We start from the raw sequence: 13,765 nt of genomic DNA, 5'->3' as shown, positions 1-13,765 counted from the left end.
TGAAGTGCAAGGGACATTGTTTTCTGGAATGCAAATCTATGAATAAAATGTATTTCTATAAAAAGATTATTCCATGCTGGAGTGTGAATGTTGCTCCATGCCAAGACCCTTATAGACCAAATGCTGCTGACCCACAGGAAAAAACATGTTGCTCATTCTGATCTGTTGAGACTAACTGGAGTTTCTTATGTTTGAATCATCTTGTTATCGTTACACATTACAGTACTCAGTTCTATAACGGGCAGGAACGCCAGACAGACCCAGCTCTGTGGAGGACGGATGGACGGAGAGACAAAGACAGAAACAAAGGCAGACAGAGATAAACTTCTAGAGATGCAAGCAACCACAAAAGTAACAGTAACTATAATAATATACAGTGTAACGGCAACGGCTCCTCCTCGACCGCTGTCTCGAGGAATATGAGTATTAATATGACTGGGAGGAGTGGATTCATTTAGGCTAACATATTCTTCATGAAACAGCCAGGTTTCAGTCAGACAGAGTAAATCAATATGGTTATCCGATATCAGATCATTTACTAATACAGCTTTAGATGGCAGAGATCTGATGTTTAAAAGTCCACATTTTATTTTCTGATTTTGGTGCAATATCGCAAATTTGGTGTTTCTGTATAGCTCCTCTTTTGTTAATTTTTTTTTCTGGTTAATTTAAATGATCGTGGAGCATTTGTATAGGATACTGAGCTGTAAAGTGCTTCACAGGGAGCTCAGAGAGGTGTGTAAGACTGCAACTCTGCTTCCTGATACCAACACTGGGTTGTTGTCATGGTTTAAGATCGCTAACAAATGCACCCAGGTTCTTAGATATGAGTAGGATGAATACCATCTCTCCTAATGAGACCAGGTTTCCACCAGAAAGACTGCCAATTATCTATGACCCCCCCCCCCCCCCCCCATTATTTACTGGGCACCATCCAGACAGCCAGCGATGGAATGATGACATGTGGCTATACATGTCATCGCTATTCAAGTAGGGCAGGGGACCAGAGAAAATGACCGAGTCCAACATAGTTTTTGCATATGCACACACCGACTCTACATTAATTTTAATGACCTCCGATTGACGTAACCGGGTGGCACTACTGCCAACATGAATTACAAACTTACCATATTTACGTTCATCCTTAGCCAGCTGTTTTAAATAGGACCCAATGTCGCCCGCTCTTGCCCCTGGGATGCATTTGACTATGGTCCCTGGTGTCGCTATGTTCACCAGTGTTGTTTCCTCAGCAGGTGTGTCACTGAGTGGAGAAAACTTGTTTGAAACATGAATGGGCGGATCGCCTCATCTCTAGGGCTACAAATACATTACACTTATCACTAGGAGGCAGAGAAGTAGCTAAAGATAAGACACAGAGCAAGAGAGAGCAGGAGGGAGAGCAGGGGAAGCCATCACCAGCCGTGAAGCTAACTGCTAAGCTAAGGTGGTAGCGTGTAACATTTAACACTATGGAATTAGCGAGAAAGTGGCTGAAAGAAGGGGAGCTGTGAGTGCTTGAGTAGAACTAGTGGATGTTTAAATGTTAAGCGGTAGTAAGCCGCTGTGGTGAATTCATTCACTCATTCATCCTCAACCGCTTGTCCCTATAGGGGTCGCGTGGGAGGGGAGGGGGGTGCACCCTAGCGAGAGCAGCAAACAGTCAAGCAACGAGTAACCAACACACAAGCACCAGAAATTCCGCAATACGTCACCATAACACGTCAGCACGTCCAGAATGTGGTGTAGTGTGATCATACATAACTATTCTCACTACAATTAAATTGTCTGTGTCCCACTATTGCCTGCACAGTGAATGATGTTGAGCTGACCCTCAAAATGCATAAAAGGTAATTTTTAAACATAAAACATCAGAGACATCAGAGACCAGCCACTGAAAGAGGTGGATAAGTTCACATACCTGGGTAGAGTGTTAACTGTGAATGGAGGGACGGAAAGGGTTTGAAGGCAAGAATAGGCACAGCAAGAATCACCTTCAACATATTAAATATAATAATACAATAAGAAGTCTGGAAAACCAAAAACATATCACAAAATACCAAACTAAAAATCGTATCCTCAGAATCTTCTGGCCAAACCGTATAAATAACATCGACCCGTGGGAACGCGCCAAACAGGAACCAATAGAGGCACAGCTATTGAGGAGGAAATGGACCTGGATTGGTCACACATTAAGAAAAGGTAAAAAGTCCATAACCAAATAAGCACTAACCTGAAACCCACAAGGCAAACGGAACAGAGGAAGACCCAAAAACACCTGGAGAAGAAGCGCAGAGAAAGAAGCTAAAGAAAGAGGACTGACATGGAAACCGCTGGAAAGAATGGCCCAAGACAGACGGGGGTGGAAAAGATCCATCAATGGCCTATGTTCCCAAAGGAATTGAAAGGCCTAAGTAAAGTAAGTAAGCAGCATATAGTCTTCAGTCTTGATTTAAAAGAACTAAGAATTGCAGCAGACTTGCAGTTTTCTAGAAGTTTGTTCTAGATATGTTGAGAATAAAAACTGAACGCTGCCTCTCCGTGTTTAGTTCTGACTCTGGGGACACGGAGCAGACCTCTCCCAGAGTTCTGGATAATTCGTAGCTGGGCAGAGGATATGAAATATATTTTGGTCCTAAATCCTTCAGTGCTTTGTAAACCAACAGAAGTATTTTTTAAATAAATTCTTTGGCAGACAGGAACCAGTGTAAAGATCTGAGGACTGGAGTGATATGCTTTTTTGTTCTTAGTGAGAACTCAAGCAGCAGCGTTCTGTATTAACTGCAGCTGTCTGATGGACTTTTTAGAGAGACCTGGGTTCCGTTTCACAAAGCAGGTTTAGTGAAAACTCTGAGTCTGTTAACCCTGAAATGAGGGAAACTGAGTTTTCCCCCAAAGGGAGGTAACTCAAACCAGAGAAAGAGGGGTAACTCTAGCTTGTTTCACAGAGAGAGGTATCTTAACCCTTCTGTTATCCTAAGGGTCAATTTGACCCCATTTAATGTTTAACATCTCTAAATAATGTCATTTTTTTTGTTTTTTTGCTTTATATTTATGACTTTTCCTAATTTTATGGGGACAACTCATAAAAAAACTAAAATTGGCATGATTATATATATTCTCTTATTGTTCACATTGTACATGTACTTGTCGCATTGTTTTTTTTACTTTGGGTCAATTTGATAATCTGGATGATTTAATCATTATTATTACTATTGTCTATTTTACAATAAAAATATTATATGAGGTCAAATTCATGCTACTGTCCTTGATAATGGCCGTTACTTTCATTCCAGATATTACAAATAACACAAAATAGCACTTAAAATAACATACTTACTTTAAAACACACAGACAGAAATCCCTCGATGCAATTGAAGATCAGTAATATATTTAATTTTGTTAAATAAATACATAAAGTACCCGACTTAACTTGAGTCACAAATTGATTATGATCATTTTCGAGATGTTTAAATTGCTACGGTCAAATTGACCTCTAGGATAAATGGTGTTAGTAAGGGCAACAGGAGGGTTAAACTCTCGGTCAATTACCATGGTAACATCCTCTCTGAACCTAACCTGGTCGGGACCAGGTTTTTCTCAACAAACCTTGAGTTTGTCTCAAATCTTGAGTCTCCGCCCTCTTTCAGCCACACACGGTATTTGATTTCCTCATTCATTCAGTTAGCAGGCGAGTTTTGGCGTAGTATAGTTCTGTCCTCTGTTTTTTCAGAAAATCATTGCAAAAATCAGTCATTATGAATTATATTAGGTGGCGACTATTTCCACTACCATGGCATGTCCTTTTGATAATGATCCCTTGGATGAAGGTGCAGCATTATTGCGCAGAGAATTAAATATTCGTCGAGAGTACGGTGGCAACGTACTCTATTACAGGCAGGAACGTCAGACAGACCCAGCTCTATGGAGGACCGGTTGGGGAGGAAGGAAAGGAGAGACAAAGAGAGGAAGGACGGACAGATGGACAGAGAGAGAAAAAGACAGACACAAAGACAGACAGAAACACTTTCAGAGATGCAAGCAATCAAAAAAACAGTAACTATAATAATATCTATAGTAATGTGAATATGACTTATATGTTATGGCAGTTAATACAGCAGAATAGTAGAAACAAGCACAGCTAAGGTTATAGATTATAATAGTAGCAGGAAGCGTCATGCAGGACCATGGCAGCAGGCACAACTACAATCAGCAGAGACCTGCGAGAAGACAAAGCACAAACAACTCCGGGGAAGATGTTGAATTAGTAACATGCATTGATGAGACATGAATGAAGCAGACAGAGAGGTAAGAAGCTCAGAGTATCAGGAAAAGTATTATACCCCGGCAGACTAGGCCTATAGCAGCATTATTAAGCAAAACAAAATCTTTTTTTAAAATAACGACATTGTTAAGGGATTGTAAGCCCTAGCTGTAAGCTAAGGAAAGTTTTAAGTTTACTCTTAAATATGGGGACAGTTACTGTCTTCCGAATAACATTTGGGAGTTGGTTCCACAGGAGAGGAGCTTGGTAGCTGAAAGCTGTGCCTCCCATTCTATTTTTGGAGACTCTAGGAATGACAAGTTGCCCTGCATTCTCAGAGCGCAGCAATCTAGTCGGGAAATAAGGTACTATGAGCTCTTTAAGATATGACGGAGCCTGACCAATAAGAGCTTTGTAGGTAAGGAGTTGGATTTTAAATTCTATTCTAGATTTTACAGGTAGCCAGTGCAAAGAAGCTTATACAGGAGAAATATTTTATCTTCTATTTGTTTTAGTTAGTACACAAGCTGCAGCATTTTGGACCAGCGTGATAATAAGGAGTTGCAGTAGTCCAGCCTAGAAGTAACAAATGCATTGACTAGTTTTTCTGCATCTTTCTGAGACACAATGTTCCTAATTTTCGCAATATTACGCAGGTGAAAATATGCATTCCTTGTCGTTAGTTTTACATGAGAATCGAAGGACATATCCTGATCCAAAATAACACCCAGATTCCTTACTCTGGTGCTGGAGGACAACACAACATCATCCAGAGTAACAATATCTTTAGCTATTGAGTTTCCGAGGTCTTCGGGGCCAAGTACAATGACTTCAGTTTTATCTGAGTTTAACATCAGAAAATTGCAGTTCATCTAGCTTTTTATTTCCTTAATGCACATTTGAAGTTTAGCTAACTGATCGATTTCTTCTTGTTTGATCAACAAATATAATTGTGTATCATCAGCATAACAATGAAAATGTATGGAGTGCTTCCTTATAATATTTCCTAAGGGAAGAATATATAAGGTGAATAGAATCTGGAACTCCGTGACTAACTTTAGTGTGCATGGAGAATTTGTCGTCAACATGTACAAACTGAGATCTATCTGATAAATATGACTTAAACCAGCTTAATGCAGTTCCCTTAATGCCAAATAGATGCTCAGTCTCTGTAGCAGGATGCGATGGTCAATAGTGTCGAAGGCCGCACTAAGATCTAGTAAAACAAGTACAGAGACAAGTCCTTTGTCTGAAGCTATTAGAAGGTCATTAGTAATTTTTACCACTGCTGTCTCAGTGCTATGATTCATTCTAAATCCTGACTGGATGTCCTCAAATAACTCCTTATTATGTAAAAAGTCACACAGTTGATTGGCGACTAATTTCTCAAGAGAAAAGGAAGGTTAGATATAGGTCTATAGTTGGCTAGAACCTCTGGATCAAGCCTGGGCTTTTTAAGAAGAGGTTTGATAACAGCTATTTTAAAAGACTGTGGTACATAACCTGCTGATAAAGACATGTTAATCATATCTAATACAGGAGTGCTAACTAAAGGTAACACTTCTTTAAGTAACCTAGTTGGAATGGAGTCTAGGAGACAAGTAGAGGGCTTTGATCCCGAAATAGTAGAGGTTAATTTGTTACGGTCAACTGTAGAAAAGCAGTCCAAGAATATATCAGGTCGTACAGTTGTTTCTAAGGTTCCTGGGTCTGAAGAAAAATTGGTGCCAAGCAAGTTGATTTTGTGTCTAGTAGTTATCATTAAAGAAGGTCATGAAGTCGTTACTACTGAGGTTTATAGGAATACATGGCTCAATAGAGCTGTGGCTCTCTGTCAGCCTGGCTACAGTTGTAGGAGATTAAGCCTACTTTTGTGATGGTTAAAATATATCAGTCGCTGAATTAATTATGAATTAACTCGACTCGTTAAAATTTAGGATTTATTTTACCTCGAAGTAAGGGCACCAGACCAAATTAAGACAGGATATTTATTAAACTTTGGTGAAAGTTTAATACCTGTTAGTTATTTAATGTAATTGATCGTCTTGAACGCGTTAATTCGTACCACAGCCTTATCAGTGACCAACACTTTCTGCACAGAACAGAAGACTCTCAAAACGACCTAAAGTTATAAACATTTTTTTTACATAACAAGGAGAATACAGGATAGTGCAACATTGAATAGACAAGTAGAAAAAAGGTTAAATGTGGATATATAAAGCTTGAGACTCAAGGGCGGCTTGTTTATAATATCACTGGGCGGATACAAAAACTTGCTCTAATTAGCCTGCCAACAGAACTCGGATCAGAATCTAACTGTCGGCAACGTTTAACCAAGAGTTAGAGCAAGTTAGTTAGTTAGTTAGTTAGTTAGAGCATTAAAAGGCCAACCTTACTTTGCCGTTGATATTACAGTTGCCCTGGCGTCTTACTCCGCGTCCCGGTGTTTGGCGGACCTCGGCTCGGTTTGTAGACTGGGTCAGCTGCGCGGTTGGCTCGGCGGGTCTCGTCGGGTCCCGTCGTGGCCTGGATTTGGTGCTTCAGGTGGCTTGCCTCTGGAGGTGGTTTGTGGGTTGACAAAAGTTCTGATCGGTTCTGTGGGGCTGGAGTCGAAAGTTCGATGCAATTTGCCGGCCAGACAAAAAGGCAAAGACAGCACGAGGGGTTTAACTATACTTATAATAGATTAAAAAAAAACGTGTCGTAGAAAACTTAAAAAGGTCACACGATAAAAATAGATTAATAAACGAAAATACTTTAGTAAGGAACAAAATATAAAGTAACGTCTCTTGCTAACTTTGGGTTAACAAAGGAACGAACAGCAGGAGGGGTGGTCAGAGGTGCGAAAAGTAGAGAGAGAGGTGAAGAGAAGAGAGCAGTTGCAGAAGAGAACAAGAGCACAAGAGAGAGTTTTGGACACCTCTGTTTGTTCCTTTATCTCACAGTTGAACGAAGAGGTGGGGTCTGGTTTAACCCATCCCTTTGGCTCTGAGCGAATCAACTGCTTTTTACGCCGGAATTCTAATTCTGAGATTAAACTATCTTTGGTTGATTTTCTCTGTACACCCAAAGCGAGAGCTGTGTCCGGATCCTCGGCAGTAAGTCGGATTCGTTTCCGGTGGGGGTTGGCCTCCGCCAGGGGTGCGCTTTGTCACCAATACTGTTTGTGATTTTCATGGACAGGATATCAAGGCATAGTCGTGGTGGGGAGGGGTTGCAGTTCGGTGGGCTGAGGATCTCGTCTCTGCTTTTCGCAGATGATGTGGTCCTGATGGCATCGTCGGTCAGTGACCTTCAGCACTCACTGGATCGGTTCGCAGCCGAGTGTGAAACGGCTGGGATGAGGATCAGCACCTCTAAATCTGAGGCCATGGCTCTTAGCAGGAAACCGGATTGCTTACTCCGGGTAGGGAATGAGTCCTTACCCCAAGTGAAGGAGTTCAAGTACCTCAGGATCATGTTCACGAGTGAGGGGACGATGGAGCGTGAGTTTGGCCGGAGAATCGGAGCAGCGGGGGCGGTGTTGCAGTCGCTCTACCGCACCGTTGTGATGAAAAGAGAGCTGAGCCGTAAGGTCAATCTTCGTTCCTACCCTCACCTATGGTCATGAAAGCTGGGTCATGACCGAAAGAACGAGGTCGCGGGTACAAGCGGCCGAAATGGGTTTTCTCAGGAGGGTGGCTGGAGTCTCCCTTAGAGATAGGGTTAGAAGTTCAGCCATCCGTGAGGAACTCGGAGTAGAGCCGCTGCTCCTTAGCGTTGAAAGGAGCCAGTTGAGGTGGTTCGGGCATCTAGTAAGGATGCCCCCTGGGTGCCTCCCTAGGGAGGTGTTCCAGGCACGTCCAGCTGGGAGGAGGCCTCGGGGAAGACCCAGGACTAGGTGGAGAGATTATATCTCCACACTGGCCTGGGAACGCCTCGGGATCCCCCAGTTAGAGCTGGTTGATGTGGCCTGGGAAAGGGAAGTTTGGGGTCCCCTGCTAAAGCTGCTGCCCCCGCGACCCGACCCCGGATAAGCGGATGAAGATGAGATGAGATGGTTGATTTTCCATTATTAAGCTTTCTGATATCCAATTTACCCAAAATCTTTAGGCAGACAGTTTTAACAGATACAGATACTACACATCCCCACACTCTCCTGGATATAGTTACAGGCCTATTATTAAAACAAGAATTATTTCAGGAATTAGAGACTTTGCACTTCTGAAACCACATAAACATAATCACAACAAGATACAAATAATGCATATACTACACACTTGCGAGAATGTCTTTGAAAAGCCAGTTGCGATGAAACATCGAACTTTAACTGCTTTTCCAAACATCTACACAAAGTTCTGTTGCTTAGATTTTATTAATGAAAGTCCATCAGTCTCCCAGAGACAGCTCCTCCAGTTCGAAGTGCGGTCAGATTTGACATTGATTTAGGTTAAAAGGGGGTCCTTAATCCTGGAGTTCTAGGTTTTATTACCCTAGGAGGGTCAGAGGTTGTAAACCACACCTTATCTCTTATCGAAACAAGCATACAAATGTCTTATCTACATTGTCTTCCTGCGATGCTGAGCAGACAACCAGACACAAAAACTCCTTGAACAGCACTTTCCTCATGAGGTCCTACAATTCCCGCCTGTTGTCGAGCAAAGGACTTGGAACCTTTGGCTCGAGAAGTCGTGAAGGGCCTTGTGGAAAAGCTCCGCTGGTCATCGATGGGGAGTTCTGCCCATCGTCATTGAGGAGGCAAAAATGGTTATGGCACAGCTCATGGTTAAACGTTGGTGTTAATTTTGTAAAGGTAAAAAGGAATAAGGAAAGATAGGGGCATACCGTTAATAAAGAAACCTGGCTATCTCTAGACTGATTTCTTCGGTTATTCGCAATCTGCTAGAAAACGGAGGGGGTCTGGGCAAAAATCTCATGTGACTCATCGCTCCCTTCCTCCACTACACGGAGTCCGGCGGGAGGATAATTTGGTTCTGTCCCTCTGCATCTAACTATCTTTGCTAACCCAACGGTACACTATTTGAGCTTGCATTGTAAGCTTTGGGTGCGTTTGAGGTAGAAGAAAGCCATGGCGAAAGTTATAAAATAACCTAATACTACCGCGGCTGCGAGCACTGAGTCAGGGGTCACCCGGGCATACGTGATGGGCTGGATAAGGTCTTTCTTTTGAGAGGAGATTGAGTACATCATCAACCGGTGTCAGATCAATGGTCTTAGTCCCTCCGTAGTGCACTTGCTGAATGGTCGATGGGCTGAGTTCTAGAGTATGTTTTTTGAAGAACTCAGAAACCTCAATCTCACTCTCGTATTGGTCCGACTCTAAGTAGTAGAGAGCCACGTCATCAACATGTAGGATGGTGTTCTTTGGTACGTTGATCCATAATGTCTGGTCGGGTAGAGTTATGCGGGTGGCAGTGACATGCTGGTCGAAAGTCAGAGTAGCTGTCCTTACTGGTGTGTTAACCAACCAACGTCCTCCTACAATTTCAGCCTGAGTCGTGGTGATTCGGGATCTGGGTGTAACGGTTGTTGGGCAACGAGAGTCAATAGTCATGGCTTTTGGTCCACAAATTCCGTCTGTGTTGTCCCGTAAAAAGGGCTTACTGGGACAAAGGTAGTGAATGTCCTTCGTGAGGGTGCACATCCTCAAATTTGGGGCCAAATACAGTTCCGGGTTGTTATCGTGGTAGGCGATGAGTGACGGGGTCCGCACTTTAACGTGCGTGTCGCCCTGCCAGAATCCCACATTCACCACGTCCTTTGATCTGTAAATGTTCTCAGCTGCAATGATAGGGAGGTTGATGATGAACCCTATCTCTCTCTGTTCTGGATTGACATAAATGGGAACAGCACTACCTAGCGAGTATGCTAAATGGGCCTGAAGAGGGGTGACTGTGTCCCTAGTGGTGGTTGCCAGAATGTTCTGCACCAGAGAAAGGGGGGCGAGGTATGGGGGAATCTTACCCATCGCTAAGCTATCCACTGATGATCCTATGTCTCTAAGCATGTCGTTCATCAGCAGGGTAACTAGTTGAGTATGAGCATAATCAACCGCAACAACTGACAGAAGTGAGTTTATGGCGCGGATGGTCTTGTTCAGATAAACCGCTTGGGTCGACGACTAAACCCACTCAGTTCCGACTGAGTGATGGTGAACTTCTGAAGCCGCTGCAGCATGAGGGTCACATCTACTTCAGCATGCATGATCACTTCTTGATTCCATTTTAGGCCTGCCCAGCTAGTGAGTTCTACCGTGGTCGGCCAATTTTTCCGATATACGTCAAGGGGGTTTAGTCTGACAAACACTTTCTGTGTGTGCAGACGGCAATTGGTGATCAGCAGCCCCGGTTGTTCTTTAAGAACAATCCCAGTGTTCGGTCCTGGTTCTGTTATCTCAGGAAGGACAGCAGTGGTCACCAGGCCGAGCGTCGGGAGTGTCAGCAACCAGGTCATCCTGGCGAGAAGAATACACATGATTAGATATACAATTTAGTCTGTCGGCTACCCCCTTGAAGTGTCCAGTACTTCATTTGGGTGGCTTTGAGATGAACCTCCTCTTTTCCTACTCGCTATTGGGACCTTTGGTGCTTAGGTGTTTTTATCCCTTTTTTATGACCTAAATAGAGACGTTGCCGTCCCCTACAAGTCCCATGGGTTTTTTGTGTGGTCTAATCTGGTTTCTATGTACCCATTTAAACGTTGGCTCTTTCTGATCTCTGCTAACCTTGATCTGGTAAACCACGGCAGAGAGTTTGTCTGTGATTACATTAGGACCTGCCCAGTGAGGGAGAAGCTTGCTAGTAAGTTTCCTGGCTCCCTGGTCGTCCTTTCTGTTGAGTTGAGCAAAGATGTAGTACCAGTAGGCAACTTGTTGGAGCGCTTGGCATGTTGCTTTGGTTTCTTTATGGCCTGCGCATGGGAAGTCATGGGCGTGCATTAGCATCAGCCCCCTGAGGCTGCTAGGACCCACCAAAGCAGAGGAAGTGAGGTCCTTGGAGACGTGAACAAGTAGCCCCTTGATGACGCGCAGAGGCGGCCTGGCATTGTGCTGGTGCCACAAGCCATGGATTGTGTCAAGGTTCTCAGCGGAGACGCCGTGGGCGGCAGCGTCAGTCACAGTCAGAAGCATCCAGCTAATAGCCGGGTCAAGGGACTGAAGGGACACATGGTCACCATCGGTGAAAATGGGCGCAACAGAAACGGCCGCCGGCGCCATAGCTGGGTTAGGGGCTGCTGCCTGGGCCCGAGTGACTGCACAGACCAGTGGGTTGGGAAGGCAGGGAAAAGACTCAGCGTCGAATTGCCATTGCGACCCGTTTACAGCGCCCTGAGAAGGGTTCAAGTAAAGAGGCCTTCTCACCTGTGCCCAGAGTTCCAAACGCTTGTACTCAAGCAGTGGCTTCAAGCGGTTAAGGAGGTCCTGACTGATTAGAAGAGGGATAGACCCTAGATGAGACACGTACACTGAATGGATGAGGCTCATAGGCCCGACAAGGTTGAGGATGTGATTAAAACAGTGAGTAGGTTTATGTACACTCTGACTAAAACCAATCGAATCTAATAGAGAGATAAACCCAATACTAAGGCTATTATTATCAACGTCCACATAATTATTAAAATCTCCTACAATGATTACTTTATCAGATTTAAGGACTAAGTTTGACAGAAACTCTGAGAATTCAGATAGAAATTCAGAGCACGACCAGGAGCACGGTACACTATAACAAGTATAATTGGCTGCAAAGTTTTCCAGGTTGAATGTTAAAGACAAAGAGCAAGACTTTCAAATGAATTATAAATTAAAGGCAACAGAAGAAAAAAAAGAAAAAGAAGCAGAAATACCCAATAAGATTATGAAATATGATATATAAGAAAATCTTATACAAACTTTACTGAATAATTTTCTTTTCAAAAGACTTTTTAATAACTCTAAAAGAAACAAATGAAACAAAAAAAAATCAAGAAATAAAAACCCTTTAACAAAAAAAAGTGCCATTGCGTGTTTTTCTGCTTTGTTTCTAGGATCTGTTTACATGTTAAAAGAGTGTAATGATTGCCTGTTGGGTTTCAACTCCACGTCCGTGGTGAGGTTCACGGATTCCATCCGTGTCTAGGTGGATGTTTACAATCTGTAAAACTTGAGATATTTTGTTTCTAGCGGCATCTTTGGCAGAAAAAAAATTACATATAAATATGTAAAAATACAATACAAAAAGTATGCAGTACCTCTCAATCATGATAAATAATAATAATAAATAAATAATAAACCGTCAAACTAAAATTTTGCTCAATGTAAGAGGTAGTTGAATCTCCAGTGCAACATATTGGTGAGTAACAAGTTACAGTATGAGAAACAGTGGACATGGAAAACCCCCAATATTAAATGTTATCCTTTCTATAAGTAACAGTAGTGATGTCCAAATGAAGCTTCACGTACTATTAGCTGTTTTTGTTAAGTCCACTAGACGGAGCTCTTGGTTTAAAGAAAAGGCTTTTGGTGCAGCAGTCTGTACATACAGTACAATGAGGACAGTCCAAAGCCTAGATAAAGGAGTAAAAGCTGCCTTTACAATTATGTATGTATGTTGGTTGTAATGCATAGTTGAAAAGGGGATTGGTCCATAAGCAATAGAGGTAAGGTACATTAAGTCCAGGGGCTATTACTCTTCTGGAGTTCTAGCATGTGACAGTTTATTTGTGGCAGGCTCACAGCCTGGAAAGCAAACTGTTCTGAAGTCTGTTTATGTTTCCAGTTTCTTTTGGTCACTGAGAAAGGCACAAAAAAAGCAATGCGGCAGACCATTTGAATGTAAACATGCCAAAGTAACAACTTGTCTCTAATTAAGTGATACTCTTGAACTGTTAGTAACTAATAATGAAAAACTACACAAACTCTAGCATTGATAAACTATTTATAATGTGTTATAGCTCCATCTGTCATAGGGGGAGAGCGGGTCACAAACTATGGGGCAGTAAGAATGGGGTGGTGAAAGTGGGAAGAGTGGATGTAGGGAAGGAGGAAGAGCATAGCTTGTACGACTAAACAGTGTTATGGCGACAAATGTTTATTTAAAAAAAATGCTAAACAAGTTTAACATTCCTCACATGACAAATCAAGGACTATCGATTATGTTCAGGGCCTAAATAAAATCAATTAAAACTCAACTTCAACAGCTAACACTCTGTCAGACATGGATATTTCACTGTTGTGGAAGTAGAGCTTTAATAGAATCAGCAAAACTGTTTAAAAAATATATATTTCCCCTTAGGGTGAAATTAACTTCATCTCACAGAAATAACCCAGGAGTGTTGAACCTTAACTGAGGGTGATGTACTAAGCTGCCACTTAAACAATGAACATACAGTATGTAGCCATAACACTGTTCACAAACTTCCCATCTGCATCTCTGTGTGTTGCCAGAGAAGATGACCTTCAGTGATGGATACTGCAGGTGGATGTGGTGCAGGTATTCCCTCGTATCTGCAACTAGTTTGAAGCTTGAC

The sequence above is a fragment of the Echiichthys vipera genome, assembly GCF_963691815.1.
Source record: "Echiichthys vipera genome assembly, chromosome: 6".
Taxonomy (NCBI): Eukaryota; Metazoa; Chordata; class Actinopteri; order Perciformes; family Trachinidae; genus Echiichthys; species Echiichthys vipera.
Note: the sequence above shows the minus strand (reverse complement) of the source record.